The sequence below is a fragment of the Sitophilus oryzae genome, unplaced genomic scaffold (genome assembly GCF_002938485.1).
Source record: "Sitophilus oryzae breed Bouriz unplaced genomic scaffold, Soryzae_2.0 scaffold_1307_pilon_pilon, whole genome shotgun sequence".
NCBI lineage: Eukaryota > Metazoa > Arthropoda > Insecta > Coleoptera > Curculionidae > Sitophilus > Sitophilus oryzae.
Window position 1 is genome coordinate 2,246,528 of NW_022145957.1, and position 13,755 is coordinate 2,260,282.

Genomic DNA, 13,755 nt, shown 5'->3' on the forward strand with positions numbered 1-13,755 from the left:
TTGTTTACAAAAATTTGAATGTATCAAACAAAGTAATTTTGTATAAAATTATTATGAATTTTGCAACTTCTGAATAACTTACTGATGGCTAAACGGCTGAATAAGTCAACAGTTTAAAGAATAAACCGGAGGTTTGAAACTAAAGACACTAAGGTATGGAAGTGTGAAGACAAAGATAATTGTACATTTAACATTATTCTCTTTGGTGCTAAATGTGGATATTCAAATTGAGATTTATATTTTGATTTTAATGCACCCCGTATAAGTAAATAATTTTGTAAGAGAACGCAAAACAAAACAAAAAAATAAAAACATATTTTATTTTTCAGAAAACAATCGCCTCCCTTATTTTTAATTTTATTTACACCCTGTTTACCGGGTGTTTATCAAAGGGGGCTCACACCTATAACTTTTTTGTTTTCAGATAAAAAAACGAGATTTGGTATGTTAGTATATGACATAAATTAGGATAGATTGACGTATTCAATTGTTTTCGGTCACTTCTTGTTTCACCGGAAATGACTATAACTTTTGATTTTTAAATAGTACTCCCAGTATTTTTTTACTTTATTCGATAGAAAATGATCTGAATAGAATGACTATATATAGTCTATTCTGAATAGAATGACATATCATATGTCAACTTTTGACATTTTCGCATATGGTTTATTTTTCGCATATTGGTTTGCGGTTCACAACAACAATTTGACTAGAAATATCAAGTGTGCGGTACAAAACTATTTGTAAAAAAATACTTTTTTAAATATGCCAATGAGTAGTGTTGGGGCTGGTCAGTTGACTGTCAATTGACCACTTCTTATTTGACCAGTCAAATTTGGTCAAAATGTCTTAAATAACATCTTACAATAATTGTAGAATGTTATCTATCATTATTTAATAATAATATGGTATTTTATAATTATTATTTGTAATGTCCAATTTACCTATAACCGTCTTCAAGGAATACGATACTTAGCGATTCGGAAAATCTCAATAAAAATATCGGAAAAAATAACAACTGCATCAGTAATAAGAATTGATATGGCCTGTACCGACACGCATAATGCACCATATTTACTCGATTCTAGATATAAAGGAGAGAATCTAGCTCCAGAAGAACTGTAACGCGCGACTACGTTGATCGTATAACTTGGTATCAATGAATCTGAAATTGAAATACTTGGAGAGATATCAAATTTTAGAACAGCATCAAATGCATTCAATAATCGAATAATATGGACAGCCGTAAAAAGTATCAAATCAGTATGTAAAACATCAGATATTACACCATCAGCGTCAGATATTACACCATCAACTTGGTGGGACAGTTGGCAGAATAAATCAGTGCTTCACAATGTTGCAGCAAAATTACTAAGAATGCCGGCCTCCTCAGCTTCTTGTGAACGAAACTTGTCAACTTGGGGAACTGTTCATAATAAATTAAGAAACAGGTTGACCACTACAAGATCTGGTAAACTTGTTTATGTTAATATAATTTAAATATAATAAACAAAAATGGAAGGGTTACTGACCTCAATGTAAGTTCTGTATATGTATCTTCTGAATATGACATGTCCGTCTTCAGACATCGACATCCATGACATCAACTATGAAGACGAAGATGAGAACTTACCACTGTCTACTTATGTCAATTAATTGTTTGTTTTGAATTAGAATATAAGAGTATTTTTAAAATAACTTTGAAATGTTCCCTGTTTATATTAAGTTAAAATAGAAATATGTTTTTGTTAATTACTTAATTTATTTTTTTTTTATTTTAAAAAGAAAATATTCTTTATTTATATATTATTTCAATGATTATGTGAAATAAAATATTAATTTGTTTTTATTTGTTTCATTGTACTTTTAAAATTATTTTGGTCAATAGACGGGTCAATTGACGGAAAAAATTGACAGGTGAAATCCACAACCCTACTAATGAGCCACCCTCGTTCCATTTAATAAAATTATTAAACGATTAATAATTAAATTCACGGCTTGGGCATCTTTTAACAAGCCAGGACAAGACATGAAACACATTACACGATCAAATGTATTTTTCCAAGGTACTTTGATTAAAAATTAGTATTTTTAACACAGCAATCGCATTCTAGATCGGAATTTAAAATACGATTTTTTAAGCGAAAATGTTTAATAGAGAAATACCATGGGTGCAATTTAAAAATCAAAAGTTGTAGTAATTTTCAGTGAAACAGGAAGTGACCGAAAACATATTGTTACGTTTTTCGTCGGTTCCGTGTGGATAGAAAGTCACAATTTATTTAAACACTATTTATTTAACACTAATTAACAAAAACAATAACGATAAAAGACTTATAGAACTATTTACAAACGATTTATAACTAAGAATTTATTTTGAATTTTAGCGCGTCAAATGCACTGGTATATTTATAACTGCCCTCTCTAGGCCACTGCCGCCGGCTTTTATACCTACAGCAAAGAAATCTAGAATAGTCCATAGATCGTTAGGTGCATAGAGAAGGTTTTCGAATGTTCTCGTATGTACTAGTCCATTCTAGTGGGTCTCGATTCTTCTCGAACGAATGAATCATTACGGTGTCTATTCTTTAATGCGATGTTAAGGTCATCTGAGGGCGGAACATATAGTTAGGTTAGGTCCGCAACACTGCCCCCTTCTTAGGTACATGAGATGTACTCTCGTCCTGAGATGTACACGGTGAATGAAGGTATTTGCAAAGCTGGCCCCTGGTACATTGAGAAGTCTGGTAGAAATAGCAGTCTACAGTTTTCTCTCCCGATCTCAGCTTTGGGTTGTAGCAGCAAACGAGGATCTCGATTCCCGTAAATCTGAACAAGACTTCAATCATGTTCCGGATTGTACGCCAACTCAAACCATCGAGTCCACACGCCAGCTTCGGAATGGCTAATCGTGCAATGTTGTTGTTTAGCAGGGCTTCTCTCAGTTCAATCAGGGTCTTCCATAGATTGAGATAAGTCGGCTTACTCGGGGACCATTCCTTGGTGACCAGGTAGAAGATGTGCCTTGCTTGACCATGTGCATTGTCGGTTAGCCTCAAGACGCTTCCAACCTCTGGATCCTGTCGGCGTAGTTCTCCGACACGCCCAAACTTCTCATTGAACGTCGCAGCGATTCCTCTGGACATCCGCAAATCTCGAGCCACACAATGAGCGAGCGAATAATCAGGAGGCACGGAAAAGAGGTCTCGTTGATCTTCTTTGGTTACACCATAGCGAGCCTTCTCACTGCTGTTGTATCGGGCCATGAAATCGTCAAAGGACATCTCCGAATCAGGGGGATCAAAGCTGCAGGTTCTCACGGTCCCAGCACGATCTTCTATTTCGCCTTGGTAGGGGCTCAAACGGTTGAAATGGACTACCCTCGGTTTTCCTTTTGGCAATTTTCTGATACGGTATACGACGTCATTAATTCTATCCATGACTTCGTATGGCCCTTCCCACGAGGATTGTAGCTTCGGAGATAACCCACGACGTCTCTGCGGGTTATATAGCCACACCAACTTCCCTGGTTGGTATCCTCCATGCTCAGCTTGAATGTCGTAGTGTTCCTTCATTCGGTCACTAGCACTTTGAATATTTAGGCGGACTCTCTGATGAATGTCGTCCATCCTTTGACGTAGTGTGTGGACATAATCTTCTCCGGCGACTTCTTCTCCCGGTCGGCAACCAAATTTCAGATCACAGGGTAGGCGCACTTCCCGTCCCATAACGATGCTGGCTGGAGTTTGCCCTGTAGATTCTTGGACGGATGAACGGTAGGCCAACAGGAACAGGTGAAGAAATTTGTCCCAGTCTCTTTGGTGGTCAGAGACTACTTTGGCCAGATAACGGTTGATAGTTCTGTTCATGCGTTCAACCATCCCATCGGATTGTGGATGTAGAGCAGTCGTCCTGGTCTTGCGGATGTTCAGGACTTCACAGACGCCTTGGAACAGATTGGACTCAAAGTTTCTTCCCTGATCTGAATGAAGCTCCATGGGAACACCAAACCTGCAGATCCATTCTTTAACAAGGGCATCAGCAATCGTGGACGCTTCTTGATTTGGCAACGCGTAGGCCTCGACCCATTTGCTGAAGTAATCCATTACTACCACAATGTATTTGTTGCCATCGTTCGTCTCCGGGAAAGGACCAGCCACGTCGATCGCTATTCGTTCGAAGGGACTACCAACATTGTACTGGCGCATAGGGGCTTTACCACGCTTTTGTGGCCCATTAATGGCTGCGCAAATGTCACATTTCTTACACCAGGCCCTCACATCTTCTTTGCAGTTCACCCAGTAGAACCGTTCACGCAGCTTGCCAAGTGTCTTGGTAACACCAAGATGTCCTCCGCTGGTTCCATTGTGAACTTCCTCCAAGACTTCTGGGACCCTCTTCTTTGGAATGACGATCTGCCTTCTCTCTTCTTGTCCCTCCGGTCTCTCGATCACACGGCGAAGTAGTCCGTTATCTATTACCAAGGAATTTCGTTGGTCTTTGGCCTGTGTTTTTCCAGTTAATTACTAAACCTAATTCTGGGTCACTGGTTTGGTCATTTGCAAGATCTTCGGGTTGCCAACTATCATTAACCACAGTTGTTCTTAGGAGTTTCACTTCTTTCTCTTCTGCTCGGGAACAATGCTTACAGTCCTTAGCGCAAGGTCTTCTGGAAAGTGCGTCGGCATTCCGATGGATTGCCCCAGCTCGATGTTCTGTGTCGAAGTCAAATTCTTGTAATCGTTCAATCCATCTAGCTACCTGCCCTTCAGGATTCTTAAACTGCAACAGCCATTTCAAAGCAGCATGGTCTGTTCTTAACAAGAACTTTCTTCCATAGAGATACTTGTAGAAGTGTTCCACTGCTTTAACTACTGCTAGTAATTCTCGTCTGGTTACACAGTAGTTCCTTTCCGGTTTTGACAAGGTCTTACTAAAATAACCAATGACTTTTCTCTGACCATCCTGGATCTGAGACAGAACAGCGCCTAACGCAACATTGCTAGCGTCGGTATCCAATATAAAGTTTCCGTTGCCAAGAGGGTAGCTAAGTATGGACGCACTAGTCAGGGCCTTCTTCAATTTTCGGAATGCCTCGTCAGAATCTGAGTCCCAAGAGAAACGCCTCTCGCCTTCGGTAAGTCTGGTCAATGGTTTTGCGATGGTGGCGAAACCCTGTACATAGCGGCGATAGTATGTGCATAGTCCCAAAAAGCTTCGTAGTTCATGTTTATCTTTAGGTATTGGCCACTCTTCCACTGTCTTGGTCTTCTGTGGATCTACCGCAACTCCTTGGGAGGAGACTACATGGCCCAAGTAGTGTACCTTTTCTTGACACAGATGACATTTTTTTGGGGCTAAGTTTCAAACCAGAGCTCCCTAGTCGCTTGAAAACTTCTTCCAAATTCTTCAGATGATCGTCAAAGGATTTCCCAACCACTATGATGTCATCCAGGTACACTAAACAGGTAGTCCAGGATAGTCCCTTTAACACAGACTCCATTAGTCTCTCAAAGGTAGCTGGCGCGTTGCACAATCCAAAAGGCATGACGGTAAATTGCCACAGTCCGGAGCCCACCGAGAACGCTGTCTTCTCTCTGTCTTTCGGCGCCATGTCGACTTGCCAATATCCACTCTTCAGATCTAACGTAGAGAATATCGTTGACCCCGCCAGCGTGTCTAGAGTATCGTCTATCCTCGGCAGGGGATAACTATCCTTCTTGGTAACATTATTGAGCTGCCGATAATCAACACAGAACCTGGTGGTACCGTCTTTCTTCTTTACTAGTACTACCGGCGATGTCCACGGGCTGTTAGATGGTTCGATGACACCCTCTTCTTTCATTTCTCGAAGGATTTTATCAGCTTCTTCACGTTTGGCGAGCGGAAGTCTTCTCGGATTTTGTTTGATTGGTCGTGCATCTCCGGTATCAATTTTGTGTTGTACTAAATTGGTACGACCTCTCTGTCCTGCTTCTCCTTTATCAAACACATCTTGATACTTGATTATCAGGTTTCTCAATTTTCTTCTATTTTCGGGAGATAATCCTTTAACGTTTACTAACTCCTTCACCATTTTGTCCGGAATTTTTGAAGTCGAAACTTTGGAGGCTTCCACGCTTCGAACGACTGAGGAGACCGAACAACAGTACCCTAAGAGGGTTCCCTTCTTCAAGGATACAGAATAATAATTCGTGTTCATTACTCTCACCGGTACAGTTTTCTTCGCTCGTAGCAGGGCTTTTCCAACAGCGATCCCTCGTCCTATTTCGCTGTCATGGTTCCTTGGCTCCAACAGAATAATACTCCCATTATTCATTTTACCTTCTAGGCAACCATCCAAAAATATCTCACAGCGCTCAGGGATCGAAACATCTTCTGCTACCACCACGCGAAGCGTCTCCTCACATTTTCGATGCAGAACCACTTCTTCTTCATTTATTTTCAAAATTCCTTGTTTGAGGTTTAGCTCAAAACCTCTAGTGGTCATGATGTCCATTCCGAGAATAAGTTCATCTTCGATGTCTGCTACTAACACTGGATGTTCAAAACTGGTGCTCCCAATAACAAAATTAAGGTTTACTTCTCCATGGACAGCAGCGGAGCCCCCCGTAGCAGTACGTAGTCGCCATTGTGTTGTTTTAACCTTCTTCGATGTTTTAAGAATGTCCGGTCTGATGATAGTTTTCGTCGCACCAGTATCCAACAGCATGGTCCGGAACTCTCCATCAACAAAACCATCCACAAAAATGCTGTTGAATTTGTGTTGTAGTGAGGCGACTTGAACAGTTTTCGTTGGGGCATGTTGGGTACAGGTCGACGTGTGCCCCTTCATTTCGACCCTTAGTAGGTTTCCGACCTCGACGAAGCCGGTTCTTCGTTCTTCTCCTTACAACGGCTTCGCACGTGTCCCACCTGTCCGCAGTTCCAGCAACGATCGGTCCCTTCTTGCCCATGTACTGGTCCATTATCTTCCGAATAATCCCTTCCACGGATTCGTCAGAACATTCGTCGATGGCCCGTACTCTTCCTAAAGACCGAGAACTTTGTTTCGCGGCCTCAAATTCTAGGGCACGTGCTAAAGCATCCACCAAGTGCGTTGGGTGGGCTAGGAGAAGTGCTTGTCTTGTCTCGTTGTCACGTAAGTCGTCGGAGAATGCCTGTACTGCCAACCGCTCCATAACATTCTCTGGCGTAGCAGGGTACGCAAGGCGAACGAGGCGGGCTACGTCGGCTTCAAACTCCTGCAGAGACTCATTTGACTTTTGAATGCGATTTTTTAGCTGGGAATGACATGTTCCAAATGAGCTTGGCCGTACCTCATTTCTAAATGTCGTACCAATTGCTGATAATCTCCCTGTTCCGATGGTGACAATGTCTGCAGAATATCAGTCGCATCTCCTCGCAGTGCGACAGTCAAAGCGGTAGCCTTTTCAGCGATTGTCCATCCGTTCGCTCTCGCAACGGCCTCAAACTGGCAAAAATAATTGGCCCAAGCGGTCTTTCCGTCAAACTGTGGAGGCTTAATAACTGACTTTGAGATATACTTATTTTCGACTAGTTTCGGTGCCTCCGATGTTTCTTGACATTTTGGTGAATTTGCCTTTGCTATTTCTTGTTTTAAAATTTCGATTTTTTTATTTACATCGTCCTCAATTTGTGTTATTTTGTCTTGTGTATCTGTTATCTTCTCTTCTAATTCCCTGGAATTTTCTGTTATCTTTTCTTCTAAATTAAGTTATTTTATTATTAAAGCTGGCCTGTATGTCTTTAGAATTTTCTGCGATCTTATCTTCTAAAATATTAATTAAATCCTGGGAATTTTTCATCATTTTATCTTCTAAATTATTCAAATTGCCGTTTAAATTGTCTTGCAAATTTTTCAATGACGAGTCAAGGTCACCTTCCAGCTCGAAGTAAAATGTGTCAGGATCCTCACCTTCCTCCACCAAAACGTCTCTCAGTCTAGCTTGCAAAATGCTTTTCTTTCCATCTGTCTCGCACTCTCTCTTCTTCAATATGCATTTCAGTTCGGACACTTTCAAGTCTTTCAACAATTTTTCAGAGCCATGGTCAGTCTTTTTTATTTTTCTTGTCTATCACACACGCCACACTTGACACCAATTGTTACGTTTTTCGTCGGTTCCGTGTGGATAGAAAGTCACAATTTATTTAAACACTATTTATTTAACACTAATTAACAAAAACAATAACGATAAAAGACTTATAGAACTATTTACAAACGATTTATAACTAAGAATTTATTTTGAATTTTAGCGCGTCAAATGCACTGGTATATTTATAACTGCCCTCTCTAGGCCACTGCCGCCGGCTTTTATACCTACAGCAAAAGAAATCTAGAATAGTCCATAGATCGTTAGGTGCATAGAGAAGGTTTTCGAATGTTCTCGTATGTACTAGTCCATTCTAGTGGGTCTCGATTCTTCTCGAACGAATGAATCATTACGGTGTCTATTCTTTAATGCGATGTTAAGGTCATCTGAGGGCGGAACATATAGTTAGAAAACCTAACCTAACTTAGGTTAGGTCGAGTCCACACGGGTCCGCAACAATATGAATACGTCAATCAATCCTAATTTATATCATATACTAACATACCAAATCTCGTTTTTTAACTGAAAAAATAATAAAGTTATAGGGATGAACCACTTTTGAAAAACACCCGGTATTAGCTGAAACAGCCTGTCACTAATTTATTAACCATAGTCAATAAAAAGGACTTTTCCAGTTTTTTGGAATAAATAAACTGAAAGTTTGCTAATTTTATCTTAAACATTAAAAAACCATAACTTAGGTTTAATCGTCCAAGCTGTTACAAATGCATTTAGGAAAGATTAAAGTTTGACGGTATTCAGGAACATTTTTCGTGGTTGAAAATTTTGTATTTTTTAGCAAATATATTCTTTTTAAACTACCTCTATATATTAAAATTTGATTTTTTGTTGCAAAATAATCTGCTTTACTTAATATTGTATATATTTTTCATGCACATATAATTAAGATATAAAATGAGAGAGCCAGCCCATCATATATTTAATATTAGTTATACAATTAAAAATAAGTAACGCAGTTAGTTTTTACTCATTACTCTTGAAACAGAACACGCATTAATCAAAACATCCAATATTGGAAACATCTTAATTGCGATATTATACACTCAGATGCAAAAAAACGCAACGGAGAAATTTTTGGTCAATTTTAAAGTGTTATATTTCTGTTATTTTTAGCCCTATTTTCATGAAATTTTTAGCAAGCTGTGAATAATTACATCAACTAATTCGTAAACTCAGTTTTTTATAAACTTCAGTATTTGGCATATTATACAGGGTTAATCGAGGGGTTGTTCTTTTACCCTAACTTTAAAACACCCTGTGCAGTAATTTCGTTTGTGAAATTTCCTAAAATATAATTTTGCGGTCAGAACCATGTCTCCTGAGCATTTTGTTTTTGGATCATGTCAATACATGTCATGGTTCATTTTTAAGGGCGAAATGAACTCGCCATCAACAATTTGCAATTTTTTCAATTATCATTTCTTTTTGAAGTTTTTTTCAATATGACAAGGCGGTTTTGGAGATTATTGTAAACTATAAACCAGTATGAACTGTTCATCATGTTCGACGTTTGGGAAATGCTTGCCAAGAGGGTTAGAGGTTGCGAAGCGCATTAAGCTTTATTAAATAAACTTCGCTTGGTCCTTAAAGAAGAATGAGGAAACATATCGCAATATGATATATGCAGCCTCAATGACAGTATGAACGGACGTATACAGGCAGTTATAACAGCCACGGGATGCAATACAGTGGCGGACTAAGCCTGTCAGGGGCCCGGGACGGCGAAGCTGAATGTGGCCCCCGGTCTCTTTAGATAATGATATACTTATAATGCACATTTTGTAAAAATTGAATGACGTATGTATAATGGTTGACAAAATTCAAGTATTTATACAGGGTGTCCCAGGCTGAGCCTGCGTTCGAAGTTTCTAGAGAACTACAATATCTAAATACGTGATTTTATGCATATCATTATCATTATTCTTTTTCCAATGGAAATCCCCTTTTTTATTTCACTCGTGAAAAGGCTTTCGTTACTTTCGTTTTTACTTTGTGACTATACATGTTCCTGTACCTAAAATAAATTGTTTTTAAGTTATTTAAGATTTAGCTTTAAAGCGTATATTTTTCTTGATTTTAACCAGTAGCAGTAACTTTTAAGCAGGCAGTAGTTATAATATAGGAAATTCAAATAATTAATTTTCTGACAGATGGAAATAAATTGTCTGACTGTTTGACACTTAATGTTAAAGGAAGCTAGATAAAATCAAGAAAAATATACCTTTTCAAACTAAATCTTAAATAACTTAAAAAAGATTTATTTTAGGTATAGGAATATGTCTAGTTAACGAATTGGAAAACCTTTTCACTAGTGAAATAAAAAAAAGTGGGTTTCCATTTGAAAAAATATTTATGATAATTTTTTAATCGCTCAATTCCATGACAGCTACCGCCATTATTATATGACATTTGAACAATTTAATTTTTGAAATAGATAGCCACATATCTTTTTTTTATGTCACAGGGGCTGTGATAATCACTAAATTTGACGTTTAGGCTGTACAAATTTTTTTGACAGGTAGTTTTTTTCGTCCAAAAATTTTAAATATTTTTTTCTTAAAAATGCTTTCAGGGAAATACCGCGACAAAATATAGCGATTTTGTAAGTCTTCCAAGATCCGAGGGGCCCCTTCGCTGTCTCAGGCCCGTGGCTCCCGTTATACTAAAGACTTCACTGCTCATAATCAATAATGAAGCTAGAATACAAGTTATGCTGTGCATTGGTTGTAATTTAAAATGTTTATTCAGTAAAAATAAATAATGAAACCATTGAAAAGTAACTTAAAAGCTAAAATAAATAAATTCAGTCTCAAAATATATAAAAAATAATAATTATTCGTTATTTTAAACAAAGAAAATTACCCCTTGATTTAATTTCCTAAATAGAAAATGCCATTGACAGTTACTGGGGCCTGATAATAATTGATAATTAAGTAAATATCTGCTTCCATTTATACTGTTTATATTTGGCGTATACGTATGGTTTGCATACTCCACCTATAAACTGCTTTATACCGAACACATATTGGCCTTGTTTGCCAGTTGAATAAAAAAATACTTATTAAGATTCGGAGGCCCCCTAAAAGACGAGGCCAGGGGCGGACCGCCCCTTCCGCCCCCCCCCCCCCCCATGCCAAATACTAAAGTTTATAAAAAACTTAGTTTACGAGTTAAAGTTGATATAATTATGTACAGCTTGCTAAAAAATTCATGAAAATAGGACTAAAAATAACAGAAATATAACACTTTAAAATTCTTTTTTTTGCATCTGAGTGTAGTTGGAACGGTATCTCTATAATCGGAACGTTCTTCTAAATACTTGTTTATTAATTTCTTATCTAAATTACGTAGAACCGTTTACTGAAGAAAAACAAAACATGTCCGATATATAGCTGGCGCTACCGTCAGCCTATCCGAGATTTAGTTTAGCTCTGCGCCGCTGCGCGCTGATAGTTGTTTACAGCGCAGCAGATAAAGAATACTGTAACGTAGTTCTGCTTTTGGTCGACAAAGTGAGTGGTTGCCGGAGAGAGTGTTGCCAGAACTACGTATTAATGCGTAGATTTACGGATTTTGGGTACAGTACGTTAATAATACGGAATATTATATGATTAAACAAAGAACGGTGTAAGAGTTGGCTTTTAACTAAAGATTGCTCTAATTTCATATGTAAAATATTATCGTAAATGTAATGTAATGTATAAAATATAATCGTCATTTCTAAGCCAACTAAACGACTTTTTTCGATCATAAAAGAATTTTTATTGCCTTGTCACGAATTCGCCCACTAGGTTGCGTATATTTAAGCGCTTTTAGTCGCTCAGCGTATATTATGACGTTAATTTTCGTTTAGCCCGCGCCAAACCACCGATTTGGGTGCTCATTTGACGCGCTTAGCGTCTTTACCCATTGCGCTAAGCGATTTGAAAACGGTTACTATATCGGGTGCGTCTCAAAAGTGGCTCACCCCTATAACTTTTTTATTTTTCCAGATAAGAAAACGAGATTTGGTATGTTAGTATACGACATAAATTAGGATTGATTGACATATTCAATTGTTTTCGGTTACTTCCTGTTTCACCGAAAATGACTACAACTTTTGATTTATAAATGGCACCATCGGTATTTTTTTACTTTATTCGATAGAAAATGACATTCTGAATAGAATAACATATCATATGTCAACTTTTGACCTTCTCGCTTATTCAAAAATCGTATTTTAAAATTCAATCTAGAGTGCCATGGCTATGTTAAAAACAAGAATTCTTAATCAAGGATCATTGGAAAAATAGATTTGATCGTCTAATGTTTTTAGTGCCTTGTCCTGGCCAGTTAGAAAATGTTCAAATCGTATTTTTAATCATATCTCAATTTTTTCAAATGGAACGAGGGTGGCTCATTAGCATATTTGGAAAAAGCATTTTTTACGAATAATTTGATACCACACACTTGGTATTTCGAGTCAAATTTTTGTTACGAACCGCAAGTTATAATTTCAAATAAACCATATGTGAAAATGTCAAAACTTGACATATGATATGTCATTCTTTTCAGAATGTTATTTTCTATCGAATAAAGTAAAAAAATACCGAGGGTGCCATTTAAAAATTCTCGACTCTGGAACTGAAAAAGTAAAGATGTTATAGGGGTGAGCCACTTTTGAGACACACCCGGTATAGGATCGTCTTACTTGTCGAACTGTCGGTTAAAACAGAAAAAAATGTGATTTTGTGCATTCTCTTGCTCTCTAGTGAAAACTATTTCTTCTTCTATAAATTCCTCAATTTGGGGTAATTGATAATTTACGACTTGGTTAGGTTGCAGTTATGCACCTATAAATATTGTTCAAAACATCGAAAATGCTGAGAAGTGTTTTTAATATTTCCCTCGTATAATAAGAATAATGACATATCCATAGAAAAATAGGTTGACATAACTCAACAATAGATTATGAAATTCACGTAACATTGACATTTTTTATTGTTTTATCCACATTTGACTATTAGATACCTAGATTAGATATCTGAGAAATTGCTATGCTACCAATACATATGTGCTCAACGCGTATGCATAAAACGATTCGCACGGCAACGATAATTCCAAAATCGACTGCTTGGTGTTCCGCTAATCGAATACTTTCGCTTACCACTTTGAAAGTGTAACGTTTTTATGTCGAAGTTCCAGAATTCAGAACCTGATCTTTAATATCTACATCTGACGATCCAGATAAAAATCCCATTTGATGCAAACTTTTATGTAGTGTCATATTTTTAACAAACACTGTGTCATATTTTTAACAAAATATATTTAAAAAGGCGGAGCTCTGGACGTTCTCGGTTAATTTAACTTTTCATCTGGTTTAACTTACCGCATCTGTCTCTGGTTTTACACGCCCATCAATTATTAATAGCAAGCAGCAACAACAAATTACACGTAAAAAGTTTAAGGAAAATTATCCAACTGCAATTTAATTCTGATATTTTTTTCACATTAGAGGGAATTTATATTCTCGAATCAGTGAATATTCATTTTGGAATTTCCATTTTCAAGTAAAACAGTGTACAAACACATAGGTAGGGTAGACTGGGTACGGTTGAAACAATTTGATTTTTATTGTTTG

The 13,755-nt window shown here is 37.5% G+C and overlaps 1 protein-coding gene across 1 annotated transcript in view; it reads left to right on the forward strand.

Moving 5' to 3' along the window:
- LOC115874888 (inactive rhomboid protein 1) overlaps positions 1-13,755 on the forward strand; it is a 143,175-nt gene that overhangs the window by 95,509 nt on the left and 33,911 nt on the right. The window lies entirely within an intron of this gene.